We start from the raw sequence: 10,431 nt of genomic DNA on the forward strand, positions 1-10,431 counted from the left end.
ACTGAACTCTATCAGAGAAGTAGTTGGTGAACCAGGCGAGGCAATCATTTGAGAAACCAAGACTATCGAGTCTGCCGATGAGGATGTGGTGATTGACATAGTCGAAAGCCTTGGCCAGATCAATGAATACGGCTGCACAGTATTGTTTCTTATCGATGGCGGTTAAGATATCGCTTAGGACCTTGAGCGTGGCTGAGGTGCACCCATGACCAGCTCTGAAACCAGATTGCATAGCGGAGAAGGTGCGGTGGGATTCGAAATGGTCGGTAATCTGTTTGTTGACTTGGCTTTCGAAGACCTTAGAAAGGCAGGGTAGGATAGATATAGGTCTGTAGCAGTTTGGGTCTAGAGTGCCCCCCCCTTTGAAGAGGGGGATGACCGCAGCTGCTTTCCAATCTTTGGGAATCTCAGACGACACGAAAGAGAGGTTGAACAGGCTAGTAGGCTAGTAATATGGGTTGCAACAAATTTTAGAAAGAAAGGGTCCAGATTGTCTAGCCCGGCTGATTTGTAGGGGTCCAGATTTTGCAGCGAGTTGCTGTGGGGGGTACAGTGCAGTTGACCGGGTTAGGGGTAGCCAGGTGGAAAGCATGGCCAGCTGTAGAAAAATGCTTATTGAAATGTTCAATTATAGTGGATTTATCGGTGGTGACAGAGTTTCCTATCCTCAGTGCAGTGGGCAGCTGGGAGGAGGTGTTCTTATTCTCCATGGACTTTACAGTGTCCCAGAACTGTTTTGAGTTTGTGTTGCAGGAAGCACATTTCTGCTTAGAAAAGCCAAGGCTAGCTTTTTCAACTACCTGTGTATATTGGTTTCTAACTTCCCTGAAAAGTTGCATATCACGGGGGCTGTTCGATGCAAATACAGAACGCCATAGGAGGTTTTTGTGTTGGTTAAGGGCAGTCAGGTCTGGAGAGAACCAAGGGCTATATCTGTTCCTGGTTCTAAATTTCTTGAATGGGGCATGCTTATTTAAGATGGTGAGGAAGGCATTTAAAAAAAATAACCAGGCATCCTCTACTGACAGGATGAGGTCAATATCCTTCCAGGATACCCAGGCCAGGTCGATTAGAAAGGCCTGCTCGCTGAAGTGTTTCAGGGAGCGTTTGACAGTGATGAGTGGAGGTCGCTTGACCGCTGACCCATTACGGATGCAGGCAATGAGGCAGTGATCGCTGAGATCTTGGTTGAAAACAGCAGAGGTGTATTTAGAGGGCAAGTTGGTTAGGATGATATCTATGAGGGTGCCCGTGTTAACGGCTTTGGGGTGGTACCTGGTAGGTTCATTGATCATTTTTGTGAGATTGAGGGCATCAAGCTTAGATTGTAGGATGGCTGGGGTGTTAAGCATGTTCCAGTTTAGGTCACCTAGCAGCACAAGCTCTGAAGATAGATGGGGGGCAATCAGTTCCAGAGCACAGCTGGGGGCAGAGGGTGGTCTATAGCAGGCAGCAACGGTGAGAGACTTGTTTTTAGAGAGTTGGATTTTTAAAAGTAGAAGTTCAAATTGTTTGGGTACAGACCTGGATAGTAGGACACATCTCTGCAGTAGATTGCAACACCGCCCCCAAGTAAAGAGAGAATGCTAGCTACTTTCTCCCCAAATGATCAAATCCTTCCTATATCTCAAATTTAGTTACTGATATAATGACACAATTTACAGAACAGCATCAGAACCAATTCAGCCCCACATCCTGACCTTCACAATTGCAGATGTTGGTATCACTGCAATGCATCCCTGGTGTGATGTTTCCTCCAGTCTCCTTAGATGGACATTTGATAAAGCTGACCTTACGATGAGTGACATACAGTGCATTCGGAAAACATTCAGACCCCTTGACTTTTTCCACATTTTGTTATGTTACAGCCTTATTCTAATATGTATATATGTTTTAATTCCACATCAATCAATAGGGCTTCCGAGTGGTGCAGTGATCTAAGGCACTGTATCTCAGTGCAAGAGTCGTCACTACAATCCCTGGTTTAAATCCAGGCAGAATCACATCAGGCCGTGATCGGGAGTCTCATAGGGCGGCGCACAATTGGCCCAGCATCGTTCGGGTTTGGCCAGGGTTGGCCATTATTGTAAATAATTTGTTCTTAGCTGACTTTCCTAGTTAAAGAAATGTAAAATAAAATCTACACACAATACTCAATAATGACAAAGCATAAACAGGTTTTTAGAAATTTTTGCAAATGTATAAAAAACTACTGAAATATCACATTTACATAAGTATTCAGACCTTTTACTCAGTACTTTGTTGAATCACCTTTGGCAGCGATTACTGCCTCGAGTCTTCTTGGGTAGGACGCTACCAGCTTGGCACACCTGTATTTGGGGAGTTTCTCCTATTCTTCTCTTCAGATCCTCTCAAGCTCTGTCAGATTGGATGGGGAGACTCGCTGCACAGCTATTTTCAGGTCTCTTCAGAGATGTTAGATTGGGTTCAAATCTGGGCTCTGGCTAGGCCTCTCAAGAACATTCAGAGACTTGTCCCAAAGTGCTTAGAGTAATGTCCTGTTGGAAGGTAAACCTTCACCCCAAATCAAATTGTATTTGTCACATGCGCCAAATACAACAGGTGTAGCCCTTCAGTGAAATGCTTACTTACAAGCCCGTAACCAACAATGCAGTTTTAAGATTTTTTTTTAAAAGTAAGAGGTAAGAATAACAAATAATTAAAGAGCAGCAGCAAATAACAATAGCGGAGCTATATACAGGGGGTACCGGTGTCGAGGTAATTGAGGTAATATGTACATGTAGAGTTATTAAAGTGACTATGCATAGATAATAAGAGAGTAGCAGCAGCGCAGAATTGGGGGGGGGGGGGGGGGTAGCCATTTGATTAGATGTTCAGGAGTCTTATGGCTTGGGGGTAGAAGCTGTTTAGAAACATCTTGGATCTAGACTTGGCGCTCCGGTACCGCTTGCCGTGTGGTAGCAGAGAGAACAGTCTATGACTAGGGTGGCTGGAGTCGTTGAAAATGTTTTGGGCCTTCCTCTGACACGGTGTGGTATAGAGGTCCTGGATGGCAGGAACCTTGGCCCAGGTGATGTACTGGGCCGTACGCACTACCCTCTGTAGTGCCTTGCGGTCGAAGGCCGAGCAGTTGCCATACAAGGCAGTGATGCAAACTGTCAGGATGGACTCGAACGATACAGCTGTAAAACCTTTTGAGGATCTGAGGACCCATGCCAAATATTTTCAGTGTCCTGAGGGGGAATAGGTTTTGTCATGCACTTTTCACGACTGTCTTGGTGTGCTTGGACCATGTTGATTTGTTGGTGATGTAGACGCCAAGGAACTTGAAGGTCTCAACCTGCCCCACTACTGCCCCGTTGATGAGAATGGGGGCGTGCGCGGTCCTCATTTTCCTGTAGTCGACAATCATCTCCTTTGTCTTGATCACGTTAAGGGAGAGGTTGTTGTCCTTGCATCATACAGTCAGGTCTCTGACCACCTCCCTATAGGCTTTCTCATCGTTGTCGGTGATCGGCAAACTGAATGATGGTGTTGGAGTTGTGCCTGGCCCTGCAGTCATGAGTGAATAGGGATTACAGGAGGGGCCTGAGCATGCACCTGTGAGGGGACACTGGGTTGAGGATCAGCGTGGCAGATGTGTTGTTTTTTTAGTATTTTATTACCTTTAACTGAATAGGCAAGTCAGTTAAATTCTTATTTACAATTGACGGCCTGGAACAGTGGGTTAACTGCCTTGTTCAGGGGCAGAACAACAGCTTTTTATCTTGTCAGCTCTGGGATTTGATTCACCATCCTTTCGTTTACTGGCCCAACGCTCTAACCACTAGGCTACCTGCGAGGTGGCCCGTCAGGATGTCCAGGATCCAGTTGCAGAGGGAGGTGTTTAGTCCCAGGGTCCTTAGCTTATTGATGAGCTTTGAGGGCACTACGGCGTTGAATGCTGAGCTGTAGTCAATGAATAGCATTCTCACATAGGTGTTCCTTTTGTCCAGGTGTGGGAGTGTAGAATGCAATAGAGATTGCATCATATGTGGATCTGTTGGGGCGGTATGCAAATTGGAGTGGGTCTAGGGTTTCTCGGATAATGGTGTTGATGTGAGCCATGACCAGCCTTTCAACAGATTTCATGGCTACAGGCGTGAGTGCCTCAGGTCGGTAGTCATTTAGGTAGATTATCTTAGTGTTCTTGGGCCCAGGGACTATGGTGGTCTGCTTGAAACATGTTGGTATTACAGATTCAGACAGGGAGAGGTTGAAAATGTCAGTGAAGACACTTGCCAGTTGGTCAGCGCATGCTTAGAGTACATGTCCTGGTAATCCGTCTGGCCCTGCGGCCTTGTGAATCTTGACCTGTTTAAAGGTCTTACTCTCATCAGCTTGCTGAGAGTGTGATCACACAGTCGTCCGGAACAGCTGATGCTCTCATGCATGTTTCAGTGTTACTTGCCTCGAAGCGAGCATAGAAGTTATTTAGCTTGTCTGGTAGGCTAGTGTCACTGGGCAGCTCTTGGTTGTGCTTCTCCTTGTAGTCTGTAATAGTTTGCAAGCCCTGCCACATCCGACGAGCGCCGGAGCTGGTGTAGTACGATTCGATCTTAGTCCTCTATTGACGCTTTGCCTGTTTGATGGTTCGTCAGAGGGCATAGCGGGATTTCTTATAAGCTTCCTGGTTAGAGTCACGCTCCTTGAAGGCGGCAGCTCTACCCTTTAGCTCAGTGCAGATATTGCCTGTAATCCATGGCTTCTGGTTGGGGTATGTATGTACAGTCCCTGTGGGGACGACGTCGTCCATGCACTTATTGAGGAGGCCAGTGATTGATGTTGTGTACTCCTCAATGCCATCGGAAGAATCCCGGAACATATTCCAGTTTGAGGTCCTGAGCGGTCTGGAGCAGGTTTTCGTCTAGGATCTCTCTGTACTTTGCTCCGTTCAGCTTTGCCTCGACCCTGACTGGTCTCCCAGGCCCTGCCGCTGAAAAACATCCCCACAGCATGATGCTGCTACCACCATGCTTCACCTTAGGGATGGTGCCAGTTTCCTGCAGACATGACACTTGGCAGTGAGACCAAATATTTTCAATCATGGTTTCATCAGATCATAGAATCTTGTTTCTCATGGTCTGAGAGTCCATTAGGTGCCTTTTGGCAAGCTCCAAGCGTGCTGTCATGTACCTTTTACTGAGGAGAGGCATCTGTCTGACCACTCTACCAAAAAGGCCTGATTGGTGGAGTGCTGCAGAGATGGTTGTCCTTCTGGAAGGTTCTCCCATCTCCACAGAGGAACTCTGGCTCTCTGTCACCTCCCTGACCAAGGCCCTTTTCCGCCGATTGCTCAGAGCGGCTAGGCAGCCAGCTCTAGGAAGTCTTGGTGGTTCCAAACTTCTTCCATTTATGAATGATGGAGGCCACTGTGTTCTTGGGGACCTTCAATTCTGCAGAAATGTTTTGCTACACTTCCTCTGATCTGTACCTCGACATAATCCTGTCTCTGAGCTCTACGAACAATTCCTTCGACCTCATGGCTTGGTTTTTGCTCTGACATTCAATGTCAACTGTGGGACCTTATATAGACAGGTGTGTGCCTTTCCAAATCATGTCCAATCAATTACATTTACCACAGGTGGACTCCAATCAAGTTGTAGAAAAATCTCAAGGATAATCAATGGGAACAGGATGCACCTGAGCTCAATTTCGAGTCTCATAGCAAAGGGTCTGAATACTTATGTAAATATGGTATTTCTGTTTTTTATTTGTAATGAATTTGCTACATTTCTAAAAAACTGTTTTTGTTTTGTCATTATGGGGTATTGTCTTTAGATTGATGAGGAAGTTTTTTCATTTAACCCATTTTACAATAAGGCTGTAACGTAACAAAATGTGGAAAAGGGGAAGTGATCTGAATACTTTCCGAATGCACTGTATATTTCTCTATGCATTCTCAGATTTTTTTGACATAGTGGGCTTCTTCCAAAACAATTCATATTTCATTAGCCACCTTTTCTGTAGATTTACCTGTTCTTGATTGCTAAACAATCAATTATAGGCCTACTGTTAGTGAGGCCCTCACAAGCTATATGGCATGATGACAGAGAGAAAACCCTTCTTGCAGGTCCATAGAGGCGGAGGGTATGGCTCCGACTTCAGTGATGGTGAGGGCCAGGGAGAGACATCTCAAAGTGGAGGGAAAAGGCAGAGTTTGTTGTTTATTCCGTTCATCTCTTATACAGTTCACCATTGAAATACCATTACCGGGAGTCAAGGACATACATTTGTAGGCCCATCTACTGTATCAACTAACAGCTCTTGTCAGACGTCATTCAGAGCTCTACCTTTAGATGGCGATAAAGGCCAAGACATGTTTACTTTGACACAGTTGTCAGGGGTTGGCAAACCTGCTCTTGTTATACCAAAAGGCAGGCACGTAAGATTTTTAGTTTACCTCTTTGGATTTTGACTGGGGAGAGGAGGGTGAAATGTAGCAACCACAGATTAATTAGTATGCTTAGTTGGTGAGTTGATTTGTAGAATTAGGTGGGGTACCTGGTTAAAAAAAACTACCTGCAGCATCCCAATATCAAAGTTCACCACTTCTGGTTAACATTAATCTTGGAAACCGAGAACATAAATCTTGCATAATTGTGTCAGGTTCTGGAGGAGATGTATGAAAAAATATATTAACAAGACTAGTGAAGTCTCTACCCCCTAAACGGAAACTCTCAGCCAAGCATGGACCAAATGCCTCCTCCCCTTCAGAAATGTAACATTTACGAACACCTGCCAAATCGTGATTTACCAAATGATTAGTGACCAAAAATCTGTGCGCCATAACCAAGTTCCTCGTTAGTCGCTGCATCCCACAGTCTGTTGACGAACACTACGATACCGTCCAATGTTACATGGATGTATGTCCACGACAGATTAGGTTAACATTTTCTTTTCTCAAATCACAAACCCAACTTACACTGTGAAAATAATCACCAGAGAAATGTATATCCTTACAACAAAAATATCCATCTTCCTGGTACTCAGGAAGTAACTACACAAATAGAACTTCAATTATCCACTTGTAATTAATTTAAGGTCCAATGCAGCTGTTTTTATCTCAATATTAAATCATGTCTGGGTAGAAAGTAAGTACCTTACCGTGATTGTTTTCAATTAAAATGGTCAAGAAGAAACAAAAATGGCTTTGTCTCATGCAATATTTTTGCCAGGACTGTCTACAAGATGTCTGGAAACTAGCTTGGAACTCTTTCTTATTGGTCTATTAACTAATTTAATAGGCAGGCCAAAACTCCATCCCACCAAAACAGGTCGACATTTCAGGCGGTCTTTTCAAACAACTCTTTCACTAAAAGGGCATTATCATCATTTTCACAGTATTATTCCAACCTAAAAGGGTGGTGTTATATAAAAAAACAAACATAGGAAATCACGTTTTTGACTGCACTGACCCTTTAAGTTGTTACCACTTCCAAATGTCTTCATCAGCTTTGTGGGTGATAGATTATAAATAGAATAGGCTCATGAGAAGTGCTTTTGCGAGGTGAGAGCACTGACACACTTTAAGTAATGCATTGAACACAATGATCTATTCTTGCCGCTCTGAGAAAGCTGAATAAGCCAATATGCTGTACCTGATTAAGTCACTCTAGCTAATCCCGCCCTCGTTTACTGCCATTCTGTAGGAAGTGGCGAGGTATTTAAAGGCTGACTCAGATCATCAAGATTCACAGCCAATGGTCTTTCACTCCTCAATGGGATACAATGACCAATCCGTGATCTGGAATCAGATCAGGTCATCTACATGGTCTTTGTGTAAGAGTCAGTCGGAGGCCAGACATGTTCTCTCTCTGGCCAATGGCACGGCCATGTTGTAGCAGAGTGATTCACTAGTTTCATGCTATCGCTGTGTCACAGGTCATGTTTTTTAAGTTAGGTCATCTATTAGTATTGACCCAATCATGTGCAAAAAGCATCAGTTGCCTGTTTTGGCCATAATAGGAAGGGTTCAGTAACAATAAATTCATACTATATAAGAGGTTTTATAATCGATTCATGTTTTATTTAACATCCGTTGCCGAAAGGGATGATATGCCTTTTCCACCCTCATTTTGACCAGATGCTTTTGTAAGAAGGACTTTCTCTCCTCCGCTTTGTGTCTCTTGTCTTCTCTCTGGTTGATGTGTTCATGTCTGCCATCCCTCTTACTGTCTGAGCCATAGCACACTGTTTACATGCCATCTGTTTTCATACGTCTTCTGAACCAAGCATGTGTCTGTCCATCCCCATGTGCCAATGGTCCATCCGTGTACTTTTACCATGTGACAATGCATGCTCCTTGACACCTAGTTGACACTTCAAAAATGTGTCAAACAATTCAACAGTTTGGTCAAATCATATTTAATTGGTCACATGCGCAGAATACCACAAGCCCTTAAAATGCAGTTTTTTGAAAATAACAAACAAACAAAAAGTAAGAGATAAGAGTATCAAATAATTAAAGAGCAGCAGTGAATAACAATAGCCGGGCTATATACAGGTGGTACCGGTACAGAGTCAATGTCAATGTGCGGGGCACCGGTGTCGAGGTAATTGAGGTAATATTTTTATGTGTAGGTAGAGTTATTAAAGTGACTATGCATAGATAATAACCGAGTAGTAGCAGCGTTCCAGGGGGGCAATGCAAATAGTCTGGGTAGCCATTTGATTAGCTGTTATGAGACTTATGGCTTGGGGGTAGAAGCTATTTAGGAGCCTCTTGGACCTAGACTTGGCGCTCCGGTACCGTTTGCCGTGCGGTAGCAGAGGGTCGCATACATCGCACCGGACGTCGATCCCCCGTTCGTCTACCGATTTTTCAGTGAGCTGTGGACATCAGTAAAATTGTTTTGCACTCGGTTCGCAAAGTACTCGCCGCAGGCACACATTATTGGTGTATATGTGCTATAACACCGTGGCCGCTAAACTTGTGTTTAGAGAATCCCCAGTCTGAAGGATGTAGGGGTTACGTCATGATGAGACAGGATGACATGGCATTGTAATTGCTGATGCCCTTTTGGCTTTGTGAGGTTGACAAGTGAAACTCCTTGTGTCAAATCCCTGTGTTTACTATTTTAGTGGTCTGGTCACTGGTAAACAGTCAGTCAGTGTACATGGAAAGATGTATTGATCCAGCAAGGCCAGTAGTTCACCTTGCAACGTGTCTGTCTGCACACAATTTGTTTTTGTTATGAGTTGGATACTGTTGGTTCCAAAGTCCAAAGCAATATAAACAGTTGTCAAATATTCTAATCAGAGTTTAGAATATATCTTTCAGCAGCAATGTCTTTCTTTTTATGGGACAGACACCCAATTCACAGAGTCTTGGTTCACTTAATCACTTTGCCTCAAGTTCAACATAGCATCAGCATTTGTTTTTATAAACAATATTTGTGAAATTATTTGTGACATAATCATAATTTATTTACAACATGTTTTGGAACAGCTGTTTGGTGAAGCTTCACAACATGTTTTGGAACAGCGGTTTGGTGAAGCTACAACATGTTTTGGAAAGTCAAACTGAAAAGAAGGCAGCTACAGTTTGTCCAAATTGAAATGAAACGGCGATTCCATTCAGAACTGTCTCTCTTAAGAATGGGCCTCTCCCTATAGAGTAACTGACTTTTGATTGTGTAATAGGCTTTATAATAACAGCTACCAGGGTTGTTCCGTGAAAAGAGGGCCTTTTGGGTAGTGTAGTTCTTTTAAAAAACGAATTTTTATTTCACCTAATTATAATATTTTGTCATAAAGAGCATGTTTCACTTCATTAAAAAAAACATATTTTCCCATCTCAAGAGGTCAAATGAAGAAAAATGGCAATTAAAGTAACAGGGAAAAGTAGCAATTAAAGTAACAGGGTTGACTGTAACAGAGCCATAACTCCCTTTGAGACAGGGGGAATGGAAGCATGTTGTGCGCAACGGGGAGGGGCAATTGAATGCAAGCTCCCCCTTTTTCCTCAGAACAGGCTCAATTCAACGGGGCATGGACTCTACAAGGTGTCGAAAGCATTCCACAGGGATGCTGGCCTATGTTGACTCCAATGCTTCCCGCTGTTGTGTGAAGTTGGCTGGATGTCCTTTGGGTGGTGGACCATTCTTGATACACACAAACAGTTGAGCGTGAAAAACCCAGCAGCATTGCAGTTCTTGACACACATGGCGGTGCTCCTGGCACCTACTACCATACCCCGTTTTTAAGACACTTAAATGCTTAGTCTTGTCCATTCGCTCTCTGAATGGCACACATACACAATCCATGTCTAAATTGTCTCAAGGCTTGAAAATCCTTCTTTAACCTATATCCTCTCCTTCATCTACACTGATTGAAGTGGATTTAACAGGTGACATCAATAAGGGATCAAAGATTTCACGTGGATTCACCTGGTCAGTCTATGTCATG

Source organism: Oncorhynchus clarkii, chromosome 16, assembly GCF_045791955.1.
Source record: "Oncorhynchus clarkii lewisi isolate Uvic-CL-2024 chromosome 16, UVic_Ocla_1.0, whole genome shotgun sequence".
Classification (NCBI taxonomy): Eukaryota; Metazoa; Chordata; class Actinopteri; order Salmoniformes; family Salmonidae; genus Oncorhynchus; species Oncorhynchus clarkii.